Raw genomic sequence first — 25,694 nt, 5'->3', positions numbered from 1 at the left:
CAACCCTCCCTGCTTAATATTCCTCTCCTCTGGCAGGACCTGCACGGGAAATGCATCTGGAGGTGCCCAGGGTCTCTGACAAGTTCCTGACAGATGATGGATGGATCAAATCCAACAGCTGGAATACAGAATGATAAGGTTCAGAAATGAAGGGGATGAGTGACAGTGGCTAAGGAGATGAACAGACGGGGGACCTTCACAGCAGAAGGCTGCATCACCTATTCCTTCATGGAGAGGATAATGAATGAGGTGACAACAGCAGGAATTCATTTCCAGACAGGAATATTGGGCTTAAAAAACCCCTCTCGGTGCTTTTGTGTTTGTGTTGGCAGCGTTGTGGAGATGTGGAGGGGTTTAAAGGCTTCAGGAACTCGGCAGTGAACGAGGATTCCGAGGGGCTGTGCCCATTTGCCATCAGGTTTGGGAGCTGGAAATGCTCCCCTGGACCAGCCCACCCATTCCACCACCACAGCATCACTGCCAAAGCCTTCCCAAAGCCATCAGAGCCACCTCAAAGGCAGCTTTATGATTTCTAAACAAGTTCAGATTGAGAGAAGGATAAGGAAGTGTTTAAACTTGTAATATGACCCAAAGAGCAAAAAGGATTATTAAAAATAGAGAAGGGAAAAAAGGCTTTTGGGATCAAAGCATATTTGCTGCTCTGACCACTCTTGTAGCTCTGAGAATCTTTAAGAATTTGGTATCTTGTGTCATTAGTGAAAACAAACAGTCCCATAAATGAGTTCTCAGGAGTGTCCTGTTTCACTGGTATTCCACCAGCAAAAGGAACTGCTCCACGGGAAGTTTCCAGAAAGTTCCTCTGAACTCCAGCACATCCCTGCCCCTCCTCAGGCTCCTCCCTGCTAAGCCCAGCCTAACTCTGCCCTGTCTGCCACGCTGCTATTTCCAGCTGACAGATGGAGCCATTTGCAGGAGTGGAATATGAGGAGCCCTCCAACACAGGCACATTTCCTGCTCCTCCTGCACACCCAATTCCACCTCCCATCCTGCCTGTCCACAGCACATCCTTCCTCCAGACCGGCCTCGAGACCACAGCCCCATTAAGCAATCAAACCATGGATGCTCATTAGCTGCTTCTCCTGATGCTGTTTGCTTCCTTGGTGTCTGTTTGCCTTTTCTTCTCAATTTACACAACATTTGGGTCAGGAAGTTTGAGTTCTTTGCCTCCTGCATCGTCTCACACTGGCACACCCTGGCAGGTGCTGTGGGAAATGCAGCTGTTCCAGTTGTGTTATTTATTTATAGCAATTTACAAAGATCACACAGAAGTCTGAACAGCCTTGGGACACTTGGCCAATTTCAGCTCACAGATAACAGTGACAACTTTCCTGCTTCTCATTTTCAGATTATGTGTTTCATTTAAGAGGGATTCCTCAGTTTTTTGTTTTTTCTGCCTAAAAAGAAGAAGAAACCAAGGAGTGTGAACAGAATAAAAAGGGCTTGGATTGGCAGGACAAGGGGGAATGGCTTCCACTGCCAGAGAACAGCAGGAGATGGGATTTTGGGATGAAATCCTTCCCTGTGAGGGTGGGGAGGGGCTGGGATGGAATTCCCAGAGAATCTGGGGCTGCCCCTGGATCCCTGGCAGTGCCCAAGGCCAGGCTGGACATTGGGGCTGGAGCCTGGGACAGTGGGAGGTGTCCCTGCCATGGCCCTGGCCCTGAAATCAGGTGATCTTCAAGGTCCCTTTCAACACAAACCATTCTGTGCTCCTCTCAAGTTATTTTTCCTAGTGCTGAGTTAATCCTGTGGGAAATCAGTGGAATTCAAAGGGCTTTTTTCCCCCTAACTAAACACCTAACTCAGCTCCTGTTCATCTGAAACTCGGTTTACTTTAGCAAGGCTAAAGAAATCAAGCTGTCCATCAATTATTTAAAGAGTTTGGCCCTGATCCTGGGTCCACACTTAATTTCAGCGCAGCCTTAAAGCTGGAATCTTCCACAGCCAGAGGCTGGGACAGGGAATTGGCTGGGAAGGAAAATGCCTGAATTGACTTCTGGGGTGAAATGAGTTGTTCTGGATGCTCTGAGCAGATGGTGGGGCTGGATCCAGACCTGGCTGGGCAGGGAATTATCCCTTCCACTCCCTGAGTTCAACCACCTCCATCAGCAGCCCCCTCACTGAGCTGGGCTTTGGGGCCTTCTCAGCAGAGATCCTAAAATACAGATGTAGAAATTAAAAAAAACCCCAAACCCCAGGTATATAGTTTTATCTCTCTAAAAGTCTACTCAATGATATAAAAATAGAAGTACAGCTAACACTCCAGATCTCTGTCCTTACAAGAAGGGGAAAAATGCATTCTTCTGTTCCATGGAATTTAATTAGTTCCTAAATTTAGGTTCTGTCAGTAAAGTTACAGAGGATTCACTACAGTTGGATTTAAATATTGGATGATATTTTATATTTCACACAGTGCTAATGGATGACATCACCTTCGTATAGATATTGTCAAGTATTTTTGTGTGAATGCTTGGGTCTATTCATAATGTTTTAGTCAGCTAAATCACATTTGACTGCACTTTCAGTCCCAGATATTTGTTATTTGAAAGCAAGAATTCAGTGAGACTCTGAATCCCATGAGCTGGGAAAGACTGAGCTAAAGCAAAACCACAGGTGCAAAAATAATTAAATCTTTAAAGCATCAGACAAGAGTTATGATGCAATCCACAGGGGAGAAGGAAAGAACTCAGTGCTGAAATTCCTCCTCTGCCATAAACTTATTTCTTCCAATTGCTCAGTACCTTAAAATTCAAAGAATTTGGGTAGAACTTTCTAGAAATTCCAGTGCTTAAGTGTCTCAGCGTCTCTGAGCATCTTGTGCATCTCAGTTCTTCATCTCCAGTGAAAGAGCACAGAACCAGCTCAGGAGAATTCCACAAGGATGATTAAAGACCTGGAATCTGAAGTCCATTCAGAGCCCACAGTAAGAAGGGTCAAACCAGTTCTCCACTTTGGTTCCAAATGCTGCTACCTCGAACTGCACAAGTCACAAGGTATTTTCTCCTGGAGATGCTGGGTGTGGACACAATTTAGGCCAAACTTCACTCAAAAGTCACTCAGAGACAGGATCTGCCACCTCAAGCTGGTGCAGCTTGGGAAGGGTTTGATCAATCCTCAAAGAGCATTTCCCCACCTTCTTTTTTAAATTTTTGGTTTTGTTTTTATTGAGCAGGTTCCCCCAGCTGAAACTCCTTCACACAGGGCTGACATCCCAGAGAGAGCAGCTGGATGGTCCAGGACTAGAAATGTCATTTTAAAATGTGACCCCCAAAGTTTATTTTTGGCAGATGGGATTTTCCAGGTACAGAGCTGAGCTCCCTCTGTAATAGCTGAACTCAATTTAAGTTTGATCTATAAGATTATTTTCACTCCAACCCCTTTGGACACTTGCAACAACATTTCCCTTCTCCCTACACGGATTTAATTTGGTCGTGCACTGCAACTCTGCTTAGAAAGCTGCTTAGTGGCAATGTTTCAGAAATCTGAATCAAATTTTCCTGAGTGAAATAAAATTAGTTATCGAGGAAAGGATAATCCACTTTTCTTGGGGCAGTGGTTCCATATTTTAGGTAATGGTTTGAAAATACAATAATAACCCTAATAATAAAAAGGCTCTGAGATCCAGTGAGTGCTGATGGCAGGCAGCTACAGGAGCAGTCCTGGGATAAACTGGGAATGACTGGGAGCACTGCCTGGGCCACAAAACTACAGATTTCCACCAGAAATCTCTGAACTTCCTCACCTCTCTGGGCCTGGATCTGCCAAGTGCTGCAGTCATTTTAAACTGTGAGCAGAGCTCCCAGAGCTGCTGACGTGGCCAAAGCCCTGCAGGGCTGGTGCTGAGCAGTTCCCCAAATTTGCCCATTTTTTGGGGCCCTTCTGGTGCCACCCCCACAGTTCCAGCCCCCACCCACCCCTCCAGCTCTGCTTCCTCTTTAACTTCCAGGCCCTGCAGGGTGATTAAGCCAATTACCAAATGTACAGCCAGCTCTTCACCAGGAAGGGCTTGGTAATTCCCAAAATCCAAGTTCCAGGAGCTGCTGGTGGCTGCAGACGAGGTCACCCTCCCACTGCCTCACACACCCCCCAAGTCAGAGCATCATCTCTCCTCATCCCCAATTCCATGCCCACCACCATGCCGAGGAATTTGGCAACTCAGAGAGGACTGGAACCTTCTCAGGAACTGGGATCATCCATCAGCAAGAGAAGCAGAATCAGGAAAAAAGAGTAAGAACAAAATCATGGCCAGGGAGATGACCTGCCATGGATTTCCAGCTGGAAAAACCCTCTAAAATCATGAAGTGCAGCACAGCTGAGGCCACCACTCGCCCATGTCCCCAAGTGCCACATCCACACAGCTTTGAAATCCCCCCAGGGATGTTCCAGCACTTTCTGCTAATTGGAAGGTGATCAAGCATCTCCTGACAGCGGCAGAAATGACCAGTGGTGGTCAGTGGCCTGTGAGTGTCCCTGGCCACGCTGTGCTCACAGTGTGACATCACCAAAAACGATGAAACTTTCTCAATCAAACCCTTTTCCTTCCTGTGGACCCCCACTAAAAAAAGAAATCCCTTTAAAACATTCCATCATGTTCCCAGAAGAGCTGCCAGGCTGGGGGGTTTGTCCCCCCTTTCAGCAGGAGTGGAAAGCAGCAGTCCCAGGCAGCTGGCAGGAGGGCTGTGCTCTCTCCATCCCTCTGGGAATGCCCACTCCAAACCCAGCCAATTTCTGTGGAGAACCCTTGGCCAGTGAGGCCACACGGCTCCGTTTAGCTGAGCAAGCAAGGCTGGGAACCCATTAATTTGCTGGGTGAGTTATGGTTCCCTGCAGCACCTTTTGTTCACTGTCAAGGTTCTGCAACAATGACAGATGCAGCTACAGCCAGCCCAGAACTCCAGAATTTGATCTCCTAAATCATTCCAGATATTAAATGTCTCAGCGATAAGCCTGGCAAATGAATTCCTCTGGAGCTCACACTTGGTGCTGAGCACGAGGCAGGAGGGACTCCCCACACAGTGCCCTGGAAAATGATGCAGTGTTCCCAGAAAGGAACCAGAATCCCAGGAAAATTCACACAACTTCCAGTGGCTGCAAGAAGGAGCTGCAAATCCACCTGGATAAGTGAGGCAGCACTGTGGGGCATTAGGAGCTCACCAATCCCACTTTTAATAGCAGGAGCTGGACATGCATATAAAATTCCCACTTACCCTAGTAAATAAACAGAAAAGACTGCAGCAAAATAAAGAACCAGGGGAACACAGGCAGAATGCTTAAGCAGCAAGACACAGGCAGGGTTTCAGTCTGGCTCTTCTCAACCTCAGTATTAATCTTTTTTTTTTTTTTTTTGTTTAAAACCATCTCCTTTCAGCCACAGCAGTCAGGAGAAGTGAGCAAATTTCACCTCAGCTCATTTACAAAGAGCACAGAACTGTTCAAAGGAATCCTCACCCAAAGCAGCTTAAAGCACGTAGAGGGTGGAACAATTCTACTTCATTTTTAATTTTTCCAAATCACCATCAGATGGATGACAGTGCTTAGCCCAGGAAGGATTCTGCAGGCTTCATAAACAATAGAGGTATTACCCATTATCACACAAGTACAAATTAGTTTGACCTTTCCAGCTTTTTCATATGAGGCTTCCTTTTTTCCACTTGACTAGAGAAAATATTGAGTCAAGCCATGTTCTGCACTCTCCCTTCTCAGATGTATTTGACCAGTGTTTCTTCCCTAAATCTGCAATTAGAAGAGACCCATTAAACACAGAATTCTCCCGAGGAATTCTCTGGCTCAAGCCAGCACATTCCTGGTGCTCCCTGGGAGAGCCCCAGCCTCACTCTTGGTGCTGCTCCACCCCTGCTTTTCCCCTGGGGGAACAACGTGTGATGTGAGAATTCCATGTTTGGATTATTGGGGTAATTCCCTAAGGGCTGGGAAATGATATGGAAATGCTGATGTGGCAGCAGAGATCATCTCAGACACACGGAATTGTTTGGGTTGGAAGGGGCATTAAAACTCATCCCATTCCACCCCCTGCTATGGCAGGGACACTTCCCACTGTCCCAGGCTGCTCCAAACCTGGCCTTGGACACTTCCAGGGATCCAGGGGCAGCCACAGCTTCTCTGGGAATTCCTGCCCAATATCCCATCCAGCCCTGGGAGCCATTCCCTGTGTCCTGTCCCTCCATCCCTGTCCCCAGTCCCTCTCCAGCTCTCCTGGAGCCCCTTCAGGCCCTGCCAGGGGCTCTGAGCTCTCCCTGGAGCTTCTCCTCTCCAGGAGAACATTCCCAGCTCTCCCTGGAGCTTCTCCTCTCCAGGTGAGCACCCCCAGCTCTCCCTGGAGCTTCTCCTCTCCAGGTGAGCACCCCCAGCTCTCCCTGGAGCTTCTCCTCTCCAGGTGAGCACCCCCAGCTCTCCCAGCCTGGCTCCAGAGGGGCTCCAGCCCTGGCAGCAGCTCCGTGACCTCTGGATTTGCTCCAGCAGCTCCACGGCTTTTCTGCACAGAGGATGGCAGGGCAGAGAGGGAAGGATGCTCGGTTCCTCCATCCTCCCTGCCCACCACAACAAACCTGCCTGATCTCTTGAAACCTCAGCCACGTGGATTTAGGGACCAACACCAGGCTCTCCTTGTACAGACACATCCCTAGGAGGGCTTTTCATGTCCCCAAGGAGGAGAAGTGATCCCGTGTGCCAAGAGCTGCCAGGACAGCTTCCCTGGCCAAGCTGTGCACTCACTGCTCACGGACACACCTCCCTGGCAGGTTTAAAATCATTCCTCCTGGATAATCAGCACTTTCTGCCAGTGGCTTGGAATGGGCTGGATGCAGCACAGGAATCCTCTGGTTCTCCTGATCATTTTGTGAGGAAACCAATGGAGCTGGGGAGGAGCAGGCAGAGGGTGGTGCTGAGCCAGCCACAAAGCCTGTACCTGTCAGCCCAAACCTGGGAGGAGCTGCTGCACCAGGCTGGGCAAGGAAAGAGGGAAAACAGCAGCTGGAAAAGCAGGGAAAGCAAGGAGGACACTGAGCACAGAATCCTGACAATGACAGGATATTCCAAGGAGAAATTTGATACATTTTTCTGTCAATTCTTCAGAATTAAGGGATGCTGAGAAAATGATAGTGTAGCAATTGGGGTTAGAGGTGTTAAATCCCCATCCCAGCTAAAGCCTTGTCTTGCCTTAATCCAGGTGATGGAGCAGGGTGTTCTTTCTCCCAGGTGACGGAGCAGGGTGTTCTCCCATCTCCTGCCTTATCCCAGGTGATGGAGCAGGATGTTCTCCTGGCTCCTGCCTTATCCCAGGTGATGGAGCAGGGTGTTCTCCTGGCTCCTTCCTTCCCCCAGGTGATGGAGCAGGGTGTTCTCCTGGCCCCTGACTTATCCCAGGTGATGGAGCAGGCTGTTCCCTGGCCCCTGCCTTATCCCAGGTGATGGAGCAGGGTGTTCTCCCAGCTCCTGCCTTCTCCCAGCCGCGGAGCAGTTCCCAGTGCTGCGGGATGCTCCATGGGATCAGAGCTGTGGGCTGAGTGCTGCCACCCTGTGGGACCCGTGTCACTCCTGGCTGTGCCTGGCACTGCCGGGATGCTCAGCACACACCTGATTTTGGGCAGCTGGTGGGGCTGGGAAGCCAAATCCAGCTGTTCCCAGACAAGCATGACACACTGGGATAATCCTGACAGCTAATTCAGGAGCTGGGGATGTTTATAGATAGGATTTAGAACAAAGAGGTTAGTGAGTTCTGAGCAGAATAAGAACAAATGTTGTAATTCAGGCTCATTTGTAAGGCAGAGGTGATGCTGAATTGACACAATCCCTGTTTGCTCACACAGATCCAGGCCCTGCTCTGTGCATCACTGACAGCAGATTCAGGCTGAAATCACTCCTCTGCTCTGCTTCATATTTCATTCATTTCTGCTCCCAGCTATACATGCACAACAGAGGGCATGATACATCTCGCTAATTGAACAATACAGATCAATTAAATATGAAAAGTCGTTCTTGGACTGAAACCCTCTTAGGCAAATGTTCTACTCTTATGCTAAGTAACTCTTTTAAAAAGCTGGGAGTTGAGTGCTGTTGTGGGGGGAGGAGTTATTTTTCTATTTTTAGAAACTGGGAGACAAAGCCCAAAAAGATTCACCCATTCATTCATGCCAAGAAGAGAGAGTTTTGACCACTGAGCAAGGTAGCAGTGAATAAAAACCATCTTATTTGATTCAAGTTCCTCAGTGCTGTTTGTGTGAGGTGAAGAAGCCCCTGTGCTCTGCAGAGATCACCCAAACCACGGCCACGGATCAAACCAGACAGAGATCTCTCTGCTCCAGGTTTTCTAGAGCTGGAAAGGTGTAAAAATGAGCCATGGGAGTCAAAACCAGGAGCCAGGGAGCAGGGAAAGCTGTGCCCTGAGCAGCCCAAGCAGCCCTGGGGCTCTCCCTGAGGCTTTTTGGGTCTCCACACTCCCATCACTGGGAGCACAGAGATGCAAATGTATTTTGTTGTCTGGAAGCTTTCCCCATGAAAGCCCTGTGATCTGAATAAAAGGAGTTTAATAAACAGACAGGTTAAAATCACACAGGTAGGTTATTGCTGTGCAGCACGATTCACATTAAATCACCCTCCACAAGAGAGGTTTGTCCACCACAGTCACCCGGGATTCCCCCCTTTGTTCCCCTTCTGAGGCTCTAAATAAATGCAATGACCTGCTAAGCCTTATGTAAATTGGCCTTAAACACCACATCTCTTCCTCAGCTAAACATTTATATAAATAAATGATAAACACAGATTTCGCCCGAGGCCAACAAAGATACAACACTGACAGAACTTCTGGAAGAGCAAATCAGTCTGGGGTTAGGAGCAGCTCGGCTCAGGGGCTCCTGGAAATCTGCAGAAAACCAAAATTTACTCTTGGGTCTCTCAAGCACATCTCACTCTCAACAAGAACTGGGGAAAGTCCACATGAGAGGGTTGAATCTGACTGAATCCAAAAACCAAAGAGGAGAAAAGGTGGGGAAGAACCATCCTGGTGCTTTGGCTTTTATCTATTTTATAACTTATCTCAGCAGAACTTGGTGCTGGCTAGATCACAACCTGAATAAGGATGTCTGGCCAGATCTGAGACATCTCCAGCAAGGCCTGAAGGAATGCAGCATCAACAGCTGAACAGCTGGGGGCTTGAGGAAGAATTAACAGAAGAAACAAACATGGCAGGATCTTGTTTTTGAAATAATTTTTAAAATAAAACAATTTAACACAATTTTTAAAATAAATCCCTGCCATTTGGAAAATGGAACAGCAGATTATTTTTTCCAAGTCCTTCTGAAGTGCAATAAGTGCATCACTTACCTCACTGGAGGCCACATGCTGATACATCTGTGCTGTGATTATGACCCTAAGCAAAATCCCAATTTACGTTGCAGAAGCAAAACTTCCCCTTCTGCTCCACCTTCCTAAAGCTGAACTCTGCACGTGATAAACACCAGATTGTTTTCAAAATGCTTTCACCCTGATGGTTCTGAGGGCTCGACCTTCACTGATTTAACCCAGCAATTAAAAACACGCCAAGGACTGGTTCTTGCTCTTGGTGTCGGGTTGGGATAGATTTTCACCCTGCAGATTGAGATAAAATGACTGCACCCAGGGAACAGCAAAGAATGGAGTTACTTCCCAACATCCACACTTTCAGAGCCCTGCTTAGTGCACAAAACACTCCTCTCTCGGTTCATAACCAACGTGAAGCTCATTTGTGTTCAGATGAGAGGCAGATTTGACACAGATTTGACACATTTCGTTCGAGTATCCCCGGATTCGGTGGCTGCCGGGAGGAGGAGGAGGAGGAGGCAGGGAAGAGCTGTGCACTGGCGTGAAGCACTAAATCAGCTGGGTGTCATCATTATATATTTGCTTTGCTAATAATAAAAAGAATGAATCACTCCTGTCATGATACTGGTATCTGTACTGGAGTGAGGATGTGTGCTTGGCTCAGCCTTGGCACCTCGCAGCTGACATTGGTGGATTTGGGGTGATTCACGGCACTTTGCTGTGCTTGTCATTACCTTCCTGTCAGGGGCTGCACATCGCTCACCCAGCCAGCAGCACGGGCTCCCAAGGGGAAGGAAAATTCCCAACTGTTGCACCAAAGCCTCTTCAAAGGGAGCTGAATCCTCTGTGTGACAACGGGGCTGAGCACCAGGTCACCACCACGCCAAAGGAGAGAGCCAAATGATTCTGCAGAGACTTTGCCAGGTCATTCCAGGCCACACAGGGGAGGTGTGGGAAGAAACCCCAGCCTTCCTCTATTCTAACAGGGCTAAAAATAAACCTGTGATGATTTATGAACTTTCAAAGGCAGCAGAGTATTTTTAAGCAGCAGAAGCTTCTCCTGCTCTGTCTGCGTCCCTGGAGCTCCCTGCTCGGCGCCAGGGCTGTGTCCACCCTGCCCTGATGGGAACCAGCCCCTCCAGAATGCTCACCAAACAGAATTAAACAAGACCACAAGAGCAAATCAAAAGGCAGCGATCCATCCATCTCCTGGGTATTTTCCTTCACTCTGCCTCATCTTTACCTCTGAGTTTTAAATATTCTTTTTTTAAATCAAGTTAACTCCACAGAACTGCCAGACAAAGCCAACTCCTGAAGCCAAGGTAAATAAGTCACACGGCACCAGAATATTTACAAAATTACTCCAAAGTTTTGCATCTCTGGGAGAAATTTTATGTAAGCTCACCCCTGATTTCCAGCTGTCCCTGATGGGGTAACACAGGAGTGGGTTTGAAACCAAGGAAATGTTAATTCCAGTAAATAAAGACCTGGAGAGCAACAAGAAGGAGTTTCATGCATGAAGAGGTCCAAGTTTGGGAGGCAAGGTGGGCTCTCAGCAGCTGCTCGCTGGCTGCCACTGCTGCTGTCCTTCCCTCTGGAATAAAAGCTCCTCGGCCAAGGGCTGAAAACCAGCACTCAGGAATCAAGCACTGGAGGGATTAACACTGGAAAATCATCCCTGGGAGGGATGGCTGAGAGACAGAGACACCCACCCCACGGCCAGGGATGTCCTTGTGGCCCAGGGCAGAGGACACATCACCCCTCACCCCTCTCACCACACTGAAGGCACACCTGCCCTCCTCAGCCATCCCTGGTGAGCTCAGGTGAGGGGCTGGCAGCTCCAGACATCCCTGGGAACCCATGGAAAGCCAGGCTTTGGAGGCTGCAGCATCTCAGCCCATTTTCCAGGAGGCTGCAGGCACAGGTGAGCCGCTCCTCGCTGTCATTCACATTCCCAACACACTGTCATTGTGGAGAGCAGAACAAGCTTAAAATTCTGGGAGCGCCAGAAAGGCTGGGAGAGAGCTCAGCTCCCCTGCAGGAGGTGAGGATGGGAAAATCCTTCCAGTTCCAGAGTTTTGCCAGGATCATTCAACTCCAACTACCTGCAGGCACACCCTGCTTCCCTCCACTCTCACCACCCAAGAGCTGCCCCTGTTTGGGGCAGGATACCCTCAGAGCCTCCCAAAAGGTGCTGTTTACAAACACAGCCGAAGTTTGGGGTGGCTTCCTGCAAAGGGAACGCTTCCTGAAATCCCCCAAGATCTTGTCAGAGGGGCTCAGCTCGCCCGGAGTTCAGCACGGGAGGGAGAGGTTGCTGCTCGCCAGAGGAAGCCATTGTCTCCAGCAGGCTGCCAAGGGGAAATTAGCAGTGTGCACACCTCTAAATGAGGCTGTACAGCAAGGAAAGAGGGATTAGCCGTGTAAAGTAAGTCCTTTCGGTATTAGATTAAAGAGGGGAGGTGACTTTGAAGGATTATTCAAGAGCCATTTAAGCAGTTTTCAGGGACTTACAAACGCAGGGTAAAAATGCGGCTCCTCAGATCCAGAAAAGAATAAAAGATTCGGTTTCCCGGCCAGGAAAAAGCAGAAAAAGCTTCTGGGGACCCCCTTAAGTGCAGCCCCCCACCGTGCTGCTCCCCAGGCTCGGTGCTGGCTGTGGAGCCCGGCTGCAGCATCACCTGCACACCTGGGCTGGAGCTGCTGCAGGAGCCACAGGCTCCAGGGAAGGGGCTCCGACAGCCACGATGGCTCGGGGATGGGGCACGGCACCCCCTGGGCTCCCTGCCAGCACCGGGACACAGCCAGCCACGCACCCACGGAGGGGCAGGGGGTGCTGGGTGCTGGAAAGGAGCTCCGGAGGATCGCGACCGTCACAAGAGCAGCTGCCACCAGTCCCCGCTCCCACCTCAGTGATTTATCCGCTGGGATGCGGGTCCTGAACCGAGCCATGGAAACCGGAGGATGGACAAGCACAACCACAAAAACTGACTTCTCCCTCCAGACAAACGTCCCCTGATTCCCCGCACCTCAGGGTGCCTCATCAACATTCTGGCTCCTAATCCTCTGCCCAAAAAAAATCCAGCGAGGGGAGAGGAATCATCAGACTGCTTTATCGAACGAGCCCTCCTCGGGGAAAAAAAAGCCCCTCTTTGGCTTAGCCTAAAAGGTGACGGGTAATTAGTATGGAAGATACAAACTATTGCCACTTGTTATGCAAGCAGCATCCTTTAATTTGTAGTTTCGAGAGCAAACCGTTCCTGTCTGGGATAAATAAAACAACACGCTGCGGTTTGTTGCTCACGACACGGGAGCAGCAGCAGCCTGGGGAAAGCAAAGGGAGCTTCAACTCCAGCCGGGAACGCGGCTGGAGCCGGCAAAAAGTTCTGCGTGCGCCTGGAGGGAGCATCCCCGCGCCCGCGCTCCGGGATGCGCCAGCACTGACTCTGGGGTGATCCCGCACTCAATCAGGGATGAGCCCGCACTCAATCAGGGATGAGCCCGCACTCAATCAGGGATGATCCCGCACTCAATCTGGGATGCTCTCACACTCACTCAGTGATGCTCCCGCACTCACTCAGTGATGCTCCCGCACTCACTCAGTGATGCTCTCACACTCACTCAAGAGATGCTCCCGCTCCGTGTCCGGGGGCCCGCAGCCACCCCCGCCCGGTCCGGCTCTGCGCTGGCCGCGCACGGCTCCGCACGGCCCGGAGCACGGTCCGCACCCCGCGGCAGCTCCGGGGCACCGGGGGAACCCCGCGGGCACCGGGCTCCGCTCCGCTCCCCTCCGGCCGCGCATCCCCTCCGCCGGCTCTGCAGCCCGCCCGCGCTCTCCTTCCCCCGCGCCGCAGCCTTGCTGCAAAATTCCGTATTTATTCCCTATATATATGTATATATATATACACACACATATATATATATGTACAAGTATATATACATATGTATATAATTTTATTTTTCCCCCGTTTTCTATGGGCCGTGCCGTGCCGAGCGGTGCTTACCTGGGCGGGGCGGGTGTGACATGCCCGAGGTGCGCGGCTCCCGCAGCCCCGAGGTGCGCGGCTCCCGCGGCTCCCGCGGCTCCCGCGGCTCCCGCAGCCCCGCGGCCGCAGCATTGAGCGGCAGCGGCGGGAGCCGGGCGGGCTCCGCGCAGACCCCACCCCCGGCCCCGCCGTGCGCGGGGGGCGGGCGGCGGAGCGGCGGCGGCCGCCTTAACCCTTCGTGCCCCGCCGGTGCCCGCCCGGTGCCCGCCCGCGGCCGTGCGGCAGCGCTCGGGGTCCCCAGCCCCGCGGGCAGCATCCCCTGCCCTGCCCCCGGCTGGCTCTGCTGGAGGTGCGGCTCTTTCCGCGGCTCCACCCGCACCCCGGGCAGATCCGAGCCCCTTCTCGTCGCGCTCCCCTCTTTTCCGCCATCCCCGACCAGCCCCGGTCCCACTGTGGGAGGCCACGGAATCCCAAATTACCTCTCGCGGCTTTTTTTTTTTTAATTATTATTATTTTTCACCCCCTCACTCGGCGCGTTGCGCTCCGGTTTGAATCCCTGATTTGCCCTAATTGTCTCGCTCTTTAAAGGGAATCTCTCCTCACCCGCCAGCCCTGCCAGCCTCTCGCTCAGCCCTTTGCATCCACCGTCTTCTTTCATCCCCTTCCCGTTCCTCCTCGTCCCAGAAACGCCCGTGCTGTGGAGGGAGGTGAAGATCCCGGGAGCACAGCGCACCTGGGTACCAGCCCGGCTGCTCCCAAGCTCTGCTGGCCGTCCCTGTGCCCAGCGATGCTCCCAAACCTTCCCCAGGATCCCTCATCAGGGTCTCTGCTTGCTGCTGTGAGGCAAATGATGAGCCACAAACTGCTTTGAAAGTCATGAGTTCAGGTTTAATAAGCAGCATAATGTAAGGGCACAAAGAAAAGGAAAAAAAAAAAATACTCAGAAGTGAATGTGGGACCTGTCTTTCCACCTGTCCCAACATCCTGGCCTGGGAAGTTCTCTTAAATGCTTGTGCGAAAAAAAATCCTTGCAGTGCAAAGAGGGTATTCAGTCTTAACTGTGCCTCCCTTGGGTTTTGAGGGATTAAGTGAAACCCTTATTATGTTTAATTATCTCTGGAGTTGCTCTCTGTGCTTGCTGCCTTGCTTTATGGTTTAATAAACTGCACGTTGGTGGAAGCTGAGTGACAATTAACGTTAGTGCAGGTTGGGTTGGTGTTCACTGCTGCTCACAGGTTCCTCCTCGATGTGCCTGCACCCGGGGGTTCATCCCCATCCAGCAGACCCTCATCACTCACACAGCTCCCTGCTCCCAAAGGATCCACCCAAAAGGTTGGGAAGCAGCCTGGGCAGCTCAGGAGGTGGCTGAACCCAGCTCTGCAGAGCCAAGGGGTTGTGAGCTCTTCACGGAGTGGTGACAGCGCCCTGCAGCACCTCCAGGCTGATGGACCAACCCTGAGCAGTCCTGAAGTACCTCTGGTGTCCTGGGAATGCTCAGCTCCTTTATCATGGAATCATGGTTGGAAAGGACCTCCAAGATCATCAGGTCCAACCTTGGTGATGGAGGGTGGCCCTACACCCAGTTCCTGCTCCTGGAGAGAGCAGGAGCTGCCTTTGCTGTGTCCTACTGAGGGTTTAAGGTTGGGCCCAGGAGTGAATCTACATCTAGAGGAGGCAGGAGTGCTGCACTCGAGGCATGCATGGAAGAATCCCCTTGTGTTATGAAATGTTATATAAATGTTGTGTATTATTTGTGTAATCTCATCCTGATTTATACAGGAGGGGAGCCTGCTCAGCAATCCAAAATAAAGTTGAGCACCAAGTGTTTTCAATTTGGGAGCGCCTGTGTCTCCAAGGTCACCTCATAAATCCTGGCACCGTGGCACGGCGCTGCCAATCTGTGCGGGGTGTAATGACTCTGGAGGGAAATCAACGCTGGAAACGCGGCCGAATTTTTCAAAGGGAGCATGCATTGAATGCATCATCATCATAACCCAGCTGAGCGTGCAACATCCTCGCAGGCAGCGGGGAGAAACGTCTCCCACCCTCGGCTGGGTGGCAACCAGCAGCAAATGAGAGCTGAAAGGTGAAGGTGGGAGCAGACAGATGGCTTCCCTGGAAAGCCTTTTGGTTGTGCCACCTTCCCTGTGCACCTTTAACTCACCCCTGAATGAACAAGCAAACCAGGTCACCCACTTTTGGATTTTTTTATCCCCCAACAAGTCCACTAATAAGGCCAAAGGTAGAGGAGTCAGCAATCAGCACTTCCAGTTGAAAATTCAGACGTATTCTCTCGAACAAATAGTCTCAAATACTTCATAAATCTGGCAAGGAAAAGTGCCTGGCGGGTTTTTAAGCTGGGTTGTAACAGTGGAGCTGACACTTTGAATCAAGCCTTACAGCGCGACCTTCAGAACCTCCTGCACCGCCGTGCCCGTGACTGACAGCGGGAGATCCCTGCCAGAGCATGGCCACCACATTTAGCACGCTCGTGTTAATTAGCTACAAACAAACCACTCTGAATTGGCGTGGAGGCTGCCCTGTGTGTGTGTGTGTGTGTGTGTGTGTGTGTGTGTAGAGCTGCCCTAAGTCCTGCCCTGGGACAGCGTCATGGAAGGTCCTCATGATGCCTTAGGATTTTAGTTTTTATGTTTTCTGTCTCTGTGTAACCCTGCAGATCTTTAGTGCAGAACTCCAAACTCCACACCCAGTGCCAGCTGCTGCTTCCCCACTTTGGGCAGACACAGCAATTCCTCTCCAGGCCTGGCAATCAAGGACACCTCACTGCCTCAGGCCCCAGAGATGGAAACAAAAGGGACTTGGGGGCAGCAAACTTGGGGTAAATGACTTCATTTCCTGCAGCTGGAATTGGAAAATCAACCCCCAAAATGCAAATGGACCAAACTTATAAAAGTGTAAAACCTGTGATCCATTTTTGGGTGCAGCCCCTGGGGGGCTTTGTCTGCCCTAAATGTCCCTGCAGGCCTTCAATGAACAGAACTGCTTTTTATTCCTTTAATTCTGCCTGGCCTCTGTTTTTAGGTAGCCCCAAAAGGCATCACCAGGCTGACCCACCGTGTGCACCTGCACAGAGGAGTAACCACAGCCCTGCACAGCCCTGCAGCGCTGTTACAACCAGGAGTAGAGGTGGAGCAGGCACAGGCTGTGATTTATGGGCACTGAACTCACAGCCTGAACTTGGCAGAGGCTCCCGTGTTTAGGCTGCAGTTTGTGTAAATCTTAGGAAAGGTTTGGGCACAGTTTTACTGATACAGTAAGAGTTTGTTAAGCAATTCTTCTTTAAATGACTGCTGCAAAACGTCCCCAAGGTTTACACTGGAGTTTTGTCTGACCTTTAATTAAAATACCAAGGCTCTCTTTACATGGTGATGGCTATTTGTAAAGTCCTCCGAGAGTTTTATCTAAGTCCTGCTTGTATCTCAGTGATATCTCAGGGAGCAATGCAGCTCACAAGGAATCTTGGAGAAATCTGCCCTTTTTTATCATCACCAGCCTTGCATTGTATGATTTTCATTTTAGGACAATGCATCAAATTGATAATTTTTAATGTGATGCAGAAAGTAAAGTGTAATCAGCAACTGGTTGAGAATTATTCGTGGATGGGATCTGTAAATATTCTTGAGTCCACAGCTCTGTGACACCACAGGTGGGGATTTGTAGGGAAATAAATCCTTTCCACAAGGCTGAAGTGGATAAATGGCCCTGGAGGCTGAATCCCTGCTTGGGAGCAGGGAAGAAACTGAAGCAAACCCTCGGTGTTGTGCCAGCATAACTCAGTGATTGTTTCAGAGCTCCACATCCCATGTTTGCTCCTCAATCTTTGGCCAAAGATGCCAGCTATTGCCAATTTCAATGGGATGTTGTGAAAATAGGGATATTTAGCACTGACAAATAGTTGAGAACCAAAGATCTAAACCTACAAACTTTGTGCCTTCAGGTGTAGCTTCAACAACTTCACTGTCTAAGCACAAAAAACAGCTTTCAAGGCACAGATTCCTAAAGGAATCTTAACTTCTTTAGTTTAATTCCAAATTCTTCGGGTCTATAAAATGTCTGGAAGACAACAGCAGTTGTGTCTGAAACAAGAAGCACAGCAAAGGACCTAAACATTATAACTGGGAAAGTCTTTCACAGTTTAAAAAGCTCAGCTTAAGTAGTGATTGAGTCCAGAATCTTTCCATGGTTTTCATTGGACTATCTGTACCCAAAGTCTCCCTGAACCTTTATAAAATTTCTTTAAGGCTCAAACTTCCTAATAACAGTCGATAATAATGCACATTTTTTATGACCAAATTGTGGAATTCGGAATTTTTTTAATGAAAATTATGCAATTCTCCAATGGTAAAACTGTAATTTATAACTCTAAATTAAGGCCTTAGGTTGCAAAGCAAAGAAAAAGCAGAATGGTAAAAAACCCTGAAGCTTCTCAGTCTAATAATTATAAATTATTTTTTTGGCTATTAAAATTCCAAGGTGACAGGCACTGCTACATTTTAGTAGTTAAAGAAACACAAGATAAGCTTTATTATCTGCAGTGAATTTTTTTTGAGAGTAGATTTAAAATGCAATAATTCAATTACCTTCAAAATCCAAATAAAATCTCCCCGTATTCCTCAAGCACGGCCAAAGGGACATTTCCAATGCCATAACCTTAATAATGCCCACATTAAAAATGGTAAGAATAAATACTTTGAAGGCCCCCAGAATTCCGAGTGTGTCTCCACGATAAGGTGGTGACATTTATAAATGCCATGTGATTAGCATGTGAAGGGAGATACACATTCATTGTGTGCTCAGACCTATTAATCATCCATCACCCGATAAACATGGAATAAAATGCCCTCTCTGTTCCCTTTTGGAGTCCTTCAAAAGATGGCACTTGGTGCTGATAACTCCAGCATTCCCTCAAATCCCTTAGCTCGGAGTTTATAACAATAATTTTGGCTGTGTTCAGGCAGGATCTTCCTAAAGACCACGATGGGTTTTGGATGAAGGAGCCTCGACCAACAGCCTCATCAACCATGGGGCTGATTCTTCTTCCAAAGGTATCCTGGACCCCCAGGCACTCCCAGGTGTTTTCTGTTGCAAATATTCCACTGAAAACTTTGGCTTTCGGGGAAGGAATTTCTGCTTTAAGCTTCAAGAGTGGGGGTGGGTTTGTATGGGATATTGGGCAGGAATTCCTCCCTGTGAGGGTGGGGAGGCCCTGGCACAGGTGCCCAGAGCAGCTGGGGCTGCCCCTGGATCCCTGGAAGTGCCCAAGGCCAGGTTGAATGGTGTTTGGAGCAATCTGAGATAGTGAAAGGTGTCCCTGCCCTTGAGACAATCTTTGGGTCTCTTCCAACCCAAACCATTCCATGTTTTTTATAATGAAATCCCTCTAGCTTCAATCAGCCCTACAGATTCCAAGAAACCTCTACATGATCCTCCATGAGATGTGACCTAGGAAAAAGTGACAGCTGTCCCTCTCAGGGAAACCTGTGGAGACAGGCTCTCCAAGCCAGATAAAATTCCAAGTATCCAGAGGAAAATCAACTTGAGGCACTGAGGAGTTAACGTCATGAGACAAGAATTATCAAATCAAACCCTGCTCTGTCTTATCCAACATCTTGCCTGAAATCACAGTTGTCAGGACTTATTCCAGGGAAAGGAGTGAGAAATGTCTCCTTCCTCTGGGACACGGGGAAGGTGGAAATCCAAAAGTGTGAGATTTGATACGTTTGTGTCAGCCCGCGAATCCCGCTGCCAGCAGCACCGCGACGGCACCGAGGAATGGGAGAACTTCTGGGAACAACTGCCCAGAGGAAACTTTTTGCAACGTTTTTTGTATGAATACTCCCAAATTCAGGAGCTGCAATGGCACTTTTGTACTTTCATCTGCCACAAACACACGCAGAGCTGCCCCTTTCACAGCAGAGCCTCCGCTCGCGGAGCAGCGGCGTGGGCTTGATGTGATCTCTCCACACACCACCCCTGGGGTTTGGACTGCATCAAAGTCACTGGGAGCTCATGAAAACCCCTTCAAAACAGGAACTGCTCTTCCCAGTAATGAGAACAGGAAAGGCTTTAAGATTTCCACTAGAATGGGAGCCACGGAGACAATTCTGAGCAAGACACAGCCTATTGTTAATGGACAGATAAGGAAGGCCAAAAATAGAACTGTATTAATTTCAGCACAGAAATACAGGGGAAAATATATTTGTGCCAAGGAAGGAGAAAGTCATACAAATTTTTATTTGAAAGATTTCTATAGAAATCCATTAAAAACAGCAGAGAGGGGTGAAAAAAAAGGAAAACATCTCTCTGCAGCTTATGAATAACAGATAAAGTTTATTCCAGTAATGATAGGGTACGTTTGTATTTGAAGAATAGTAGCCTGCCAATAATAAAGATAAAGACAAATACTTTCATGGCTGTTAGAAGAATAAAACAAAGATGACTCTATTTTTTTCTTTTTTTTTTTAATTGAAACAATTATTTTTTCCTGAGGACAGTTGGGTACATTAGACAGATAAGTTATTAACTGTCACTTTTGGAGTTTTAGCTTTACACAGCAGTCACCAAGGCACAGATTGTGCATACATAATTTCCTAAAAGGGATCATGTTATTATGGAAGTCGTGTTAGCAGTGGAGGAACACGAATATTCCCGTTTAAGTCATTATCTGAGAATAATATCCTGAATTGGATCCATCCTGGGGGAGAAAACAAACCAAACAGCTCGGGCCCAAATGTATTTATGGTATTTATATAAACACAGGAGTGGTTTTAGATATGTGATGAGGCCAGAAAAATTCAGATCAGTGTAAACATCTTGTGGAGGGTTCAAAGTGCTGGACCACCGAGTCCATGAGACATTCCAAGGGTCCTAAGGTTTATTTTACTGATCTACATCTCCATACCTCCCAAACTCGCAAATTGTACTGCAATTCCTTCACTTGTGGGAAATTTCCATCCCCTGTGGGACTACAATTAAAGGAGGAGTTGTGGAGCTGCATTAACTCAAATTAGAGCAGAGTATTGATGTCTTCTGCTGCCTGATGGTGGAGAGATACCACCTCAAATGTTGCCATTTATTTAACTAATACTTTGCTGGAATTGTAGTGTTTTATAATTATTTTTTGTTGTTGTTGCAATAATAAGCAGTTCTGTAATCACATATCAAATCTCAAAATTAACCCCTGTGCTGTCCAGAGAGTTCTTGAATATCTCTGGTGAAGCAAAACCTCTTTGTGTGGGAACCAAGCCATGCATTCATCAATGTTAACTGATGAATATAATTGGGTTTTGTGTATTTTTGTGCATTCTCCAAGTCTTATGGATCTTCCTGCAGTGACAGAGGGGCTGAACGTTCATTGCAAGGAGGAAGAAGATGAGAATATTTGAAATCTCTCAAAAGCTCAGAGCTGTTTTCTCTCTGGGGGATGGATTTCGCTCTGCCACAGGAGTGGAGAGGGAACCATTGGAAACCCTGAGGAAAAGCTCTCTCCTCCCTTTGCAGGGCTGGGAGGTTCCACTAAGGCTTACATTATTAAGAGTCTTCCAATGGATTTATGAACAGAAGATTACATTCTTAATGCTGCTTCTGAGAAATGGAGTGAATAATTCAAGCACACCAATATGAGTGTGGAAAACAGAACAGCACCTCGCTGCAAGGAGAGTGAGCCCTGAGCCCACTGCAGCCATGGAAATGTGATTTATGGAGCATTGAGCCCACTGAGAAGGAGGCAGCAGCACAAAGGGAGAGGCTTTAAAGCCCCAGGTGGGAGCTCCAGCCCGTGGGAATGGTTGTGCACACAGGTAAGGGGAGATGGATGCACTGGGAAGACCCTCCTGTGCTGCAAATCGACAGATTTAGAGCTTCTGCTCATCAGGAGGCAGAGAAATTCGAGTGCTGCCCCTTCACAAACCTGCACTGCTCCTTGAACTGTGGTGGGGTTTGGCTTTCAGGATGCTCCTGGCACAGAGGAACAGGTTTTATCTGATCTACAGGGCAGAGAGGAGCTGACACAGATCCTTCCTGCCTCCCTCCCTTCCCTCCCTCCCCTGGGATGTTGGAAATGTGGATGAGCTGGGTTTGGAAGAAGATGAGCTGTAAGGCCCCCTCCAACCCAAACCATTCTATAATTCTATGACTGATATCAGAGATATGGCAGCGTTCTGCTGGGTTTGACACTGGGGTGGAAATCAAAAATGGGAATGGTCCACTGGTGATTATTGTGCACAGTCCCAGTTTTTCTGAAGCAGGTGGGAAATCTGTTATCCCAACACACCAATTCCTGCTGAGGTGTGGGAAGAAGCCTGGATCTGGTGATCAGTGGGGGCAAACAGCATTGTCAAAGCTCAGATATCCCAAGTGTAGGATCCCCAAAACACTGTGCTGAGGTTTCAGGGAACTCCTGTCCCATCCCATTCCCTATCCAGGGCTGGCATCGCTGATCCTCTCTCAGAGAGGAGCTGTGCAAAGGTGTGATAATCCAGGGGTCTCTGGGGAAACATCTCCTCCAAGGTGGGCAGAATGGGGGCTGGGGTTGGTTTGCACATCCATCCCCCCTGAACACTCGTTGCTCCCCAAGGAGACAATGTCCCTGAGTGCCACCCTGATGGCTTTTCCCTCAGAGTCATTATCTGCCAAAACCATCCTCAGAGCTGCTCTGCCTGCTCACCCATCCCTTGGGAAGGGCACAGGGGACAGCACCAGTGCTCTGTGAGAATTCCCCTGGAGTGGCTGGGAGTGTGCCAGGCTCAGGCTGTGCCACCCAGGCTCAGCTCAGCCCAGGGAGCAAAAAGGACACGGTCAGGGGACTGATCAGGAACTTTCTGATTCTGAAACTTGCTGCCCGTGGGACTCAGAGCTCAAACAGTCCCAGGAGAAAGGTCCTGGCTGGGTTTTACACCAGTTAAATCCTGCCTGAACAAAGCAGGGCTTCCTGTTCTCTCCAGCCCTGCAGGGAGACAAAAGATGGCACAAAAGAGCTGATCCAAGCCATCCTTATCAGGAAGGAGCTTTCCCTTCTGAAACATCCCTGTCTTGACATGTGCCTCAATGTGACAGTGAGAGCTGATCCCTGTGCTGTGTCCAGAAGGCAACGAGGGTGAAGAATGTGTGTCCTTTACTCCTTTTGGGATACCTGCTCCTTGTCTTGATTTAAAATTACAGATGTTAAATAAAGAGAAAGAAGAGGGAAAGAAGGCTGCAAGAACAAAGGATGCCAGTGTTTCCTCTCCCGCAGAGCCACCCAGCTGATTCAGCCATGTAGGAATGTTTGATGCCTGCTGCAGGTTCCTTTGCTCTGCGTTCTGTGTAGCTCAGTGTGGTTTGTCTCTCTGGCATCTTCCTCCTCTGTGGATTATTTTTAGATCTGAGGAATGCTCAGCCATTAGCTGTGTCTAACTGGGGCTGTTCTTTACCAGGCACTTGCAGGTTGTCTTTCTGTCGTGCTGGAGGCAGAGCTGTGGCTGCAGCAGGGCTTGGCTTGTGCCCCAAACATGGACTTGATCAGGCTTCATTGTTTATTTTTACACACAGGCACTCCCCAGCTGCACTTATGGGTCTCTTTAATGATTATTTGCTGCTCTGTGATATCAATGTGGGTAAATTCAGTGAGAATTAATTTTCTGTTATGGAATCACAGAATGGCCTGGGTTGGGAGGGACCTTAAAGCCCATCCAGTTCCACCCCCTGTCACTGGCAGGGACACTTTCCACTGTCCCAGGGTGCTCCAAGCCCAGCCTTGGCATTGGGCACTGCCAGGGATCCAGGGGCATCCATCAAGTAAAACAATCACATAAAAATTAAACATGAACAGGAGTCCAGTGCTGTTTGACACAGGGATAATTTTTCTCATGTTGAACAATCCCATCCTCCTGAGCTTTCCACAAGTCTCCCAAGTTCTGCCCCATGGAACATCCACCTGACACCCATCACATGGAGCTCATGTACCCCTGAGCACGGTCAGGCTGCAGACAAGGCGAGCAGCTGGATATTTTCTCAATGCTTTGGTAATATTCATGACATTCGTCTTGAAACTCAACTCCCTTCTGATTTTACAGGCAATTATGGCTCAGTTACGGCTGTCACATCAGCCTGGCTTTCCTTCCTCCCTCTCTCCCTTCCCTTTTTATTCCTGCATGTTAATCTGTTGGAAATCAGTGTCAAAACCTGTTTACACTCTTCCCCAACTACCACTTACATGGGCTGTTTAATAATGTACCTTTGCTGTAAGCACATCACAGAGGCTTTGTTTCACATGGAGAGAGACCATAAATGAGTAAAAAACATGCATTACATTCCATGGAAACAATTTATTCCCAGTCAAAAAGCCAATGAAGGACCATGTCCTATTTTTGCCCCACTTTGAGCTTTAGGCTGTGAAGCTGAATCAGTGAAATGTCTCCAAGCTGGCTTTAAGCTGCCAGAGGGTTGGATGGGATATTGGGAAGAAATTCCTCCCTGTGAGGGTGGGGAGGCCCTGGCACAGAATTCCCAGAGCAGCTGGGGCTGTCCCTGGATCCCTGGCAGTGCCCCAGGCCAGGCTGGATGGGGTTTGGAGCAGCCTGGGACAGTGGGAGGTGTCCCTGCCATGGATGAGGGACACTGGGTGCTCTTCAAGGTCTCTTCCAACCCAAACTACTTTGTCATTTATGTTTCTGTATAAATACAACACTTACAAACAACTGAGCACTTACAGGTGGTAAATAGTAGAAGAAATGAAATTAAATGAAATAAAATAACCCAAACCAGCTATTTTTTAAATGGAATTGAAGTCAGTGCAGTCCCAGCTCAGCTCCACTCAGGCCAGGACAGCTCTGTGTGTGCAGACACAGGCACTCACCCTGGTATTTTTAAGCATTGTGGATTTATAAAACAGAGCAGGACAGGAGGGGCTGGGAGAAAAAAATAACGCCACTCACTGACAACATATTGTACATCTTCACTTCCACCCCCTCATCTCGAGCCTGCAGAGATTTTACAGCCCTGGCAGATGATCCTTCTCCGTGCTGGGAGATTCTCCTGCCCAGGTGGGCAGGGAGGGTGTCCCAGGCTGTGCCATGGGGCAGTGTCACCTCCCAGTGCCCTGCAGGCAGCACAGGCATGGGCAGTGCTGGCTTTGAGTTGGGTTTGAGAGGGGCAGGTGCATCCCACGTGGCAGTGGCAGCATCCAGGAGGAGCCAGCTTGTCCCAGCAGAGGGGACAGGGATGGGAGAGGGGACAGGGGAGCGTGTCCCCACAGCTGAGGCTGCTCCTGCTCCCTGCACAGCGCTCAGAGCTGCCTGGGCTGCTTCTCACACGGTCTGTGCACAGCTCCAGGGCCAAACACCGCTCCCTGCTCACACTGCGAGGTCAGCAGGGCTGCTCTGGGTCATCCCCACTCCTGCTTCCCACATGGATTCCCTAGGAATACGTAAGGAAGGGTAATCCTCAGAAAAGTCTGATTTCCCCCAGTGGGAATGTGCTGTTGTGCCTCAACAATAACCTCCCACAAGTGAAAGTGAAGCTGTCTCATCGAAGGCAAAATAAAATAAGAAAACGATGTCACTCTCTCATATCTCCCGACTTTTACAGCCTGATATTCACAATCAGATCAGAACAGCTTGGATCTCTTCTGTCATTTTGCCCAGCACACACTCCAAATAGCAGTGGAATTTAAACTACTATCTGTAATATTTTTATTGAGAGCCGTATTTGAAGAAGGATATCTTGCTGAAATAAGCACCTCAGCCAGCGCTGTATTGCAGGGGCTTTCATTTCTGATGACACACATCCACGGTGGTGACACGGCGTGTGAACCCTCCTGCCACGCTGCAGAGGCAGTGGGAGGTGTGCAGCCAGAGGTGAATTCCAGCATTGCTGATATTTGTAATTGGAGTGAAGAAAGCAGATGAAGAAAACTTTTCATCTCCAACCTTCCTGACACGTCAGCTGAGCCTGGGGTGACCTCCACGAATGAGTGTTTTGCTCAGGCTGGTCTGAATCTCTAGGCTGGCTTAAAGTGTTCCCAGCAATGTGCACAGACGCTGCTCACTTTGTTTTATTGAAGACTTATTTCAAGTTTAAACTAGATTTTCTGGGAATGTGCTAATGCCTTTTCTTTTCTCTAGTGATGGCTCATTTTGCAGTTCAGGTACCAACATTAAAACCTGTGCCAGGTCCCCTCCCAGGATGTGTCTGGAACACAGAGAGATTTGAAATGTGGGGAACACTTGAATCATGGAGTCACAGAATGGTTTGGGATGAGAGGGACCTTAAAGTTCATCCAGTGCCACCCCTGCCATGGCAGGGACACCTCCCACTGTCCCAGGTGCTCCAAACCCTGTCCAGCCTGGCCTTGGGCACTGCCAGGGATCCAGG

At 49.1% G+C, this 25,694-nt stretch overlaps 1 protein-coding gene across 2 annotated transcripts in view; it reads right to left on the bottom strand.

The window, feature by feature from the left end:
* Positions 1 to 13,433, bottom strand: part of CNTN4 (contactin 4) — a 262,428-nt gene extending 248,995 nt beyond the window's left edge. For both annotated transcript variants that reach the window (XM_015641164.2, XM_033517488.1), the window contains exon 1: positions 13,341 to 13,433. The gene's annotated coding sequence lies outside the window, so the exon portion shown is untranslated. The remainder of the gene's footprint in view (positions 1 to 13,340) is intronic.
* Between the last annotated feature and the right edge of the window lie 12,261 nt (positions 13,434 to 25,694).

The sequence above is a fragment of the Parus major genome, chromosome 12 (genome assembly GCF_001522545.3).
Source record: "Parus major isolate Abel chromosome 12, Parus_major1.1, whole genome shotgun sequence".
NCBI lineage: Eukaryota > Metazoa > Chordata > Aves > Passeriformes > Paridae > Parus > Parus major.
The sequence above is the reverse complement of the archived record's forward strand: the minus strand, read 5'-3'. Positions and strand labels throughout refer to the sequence as shown.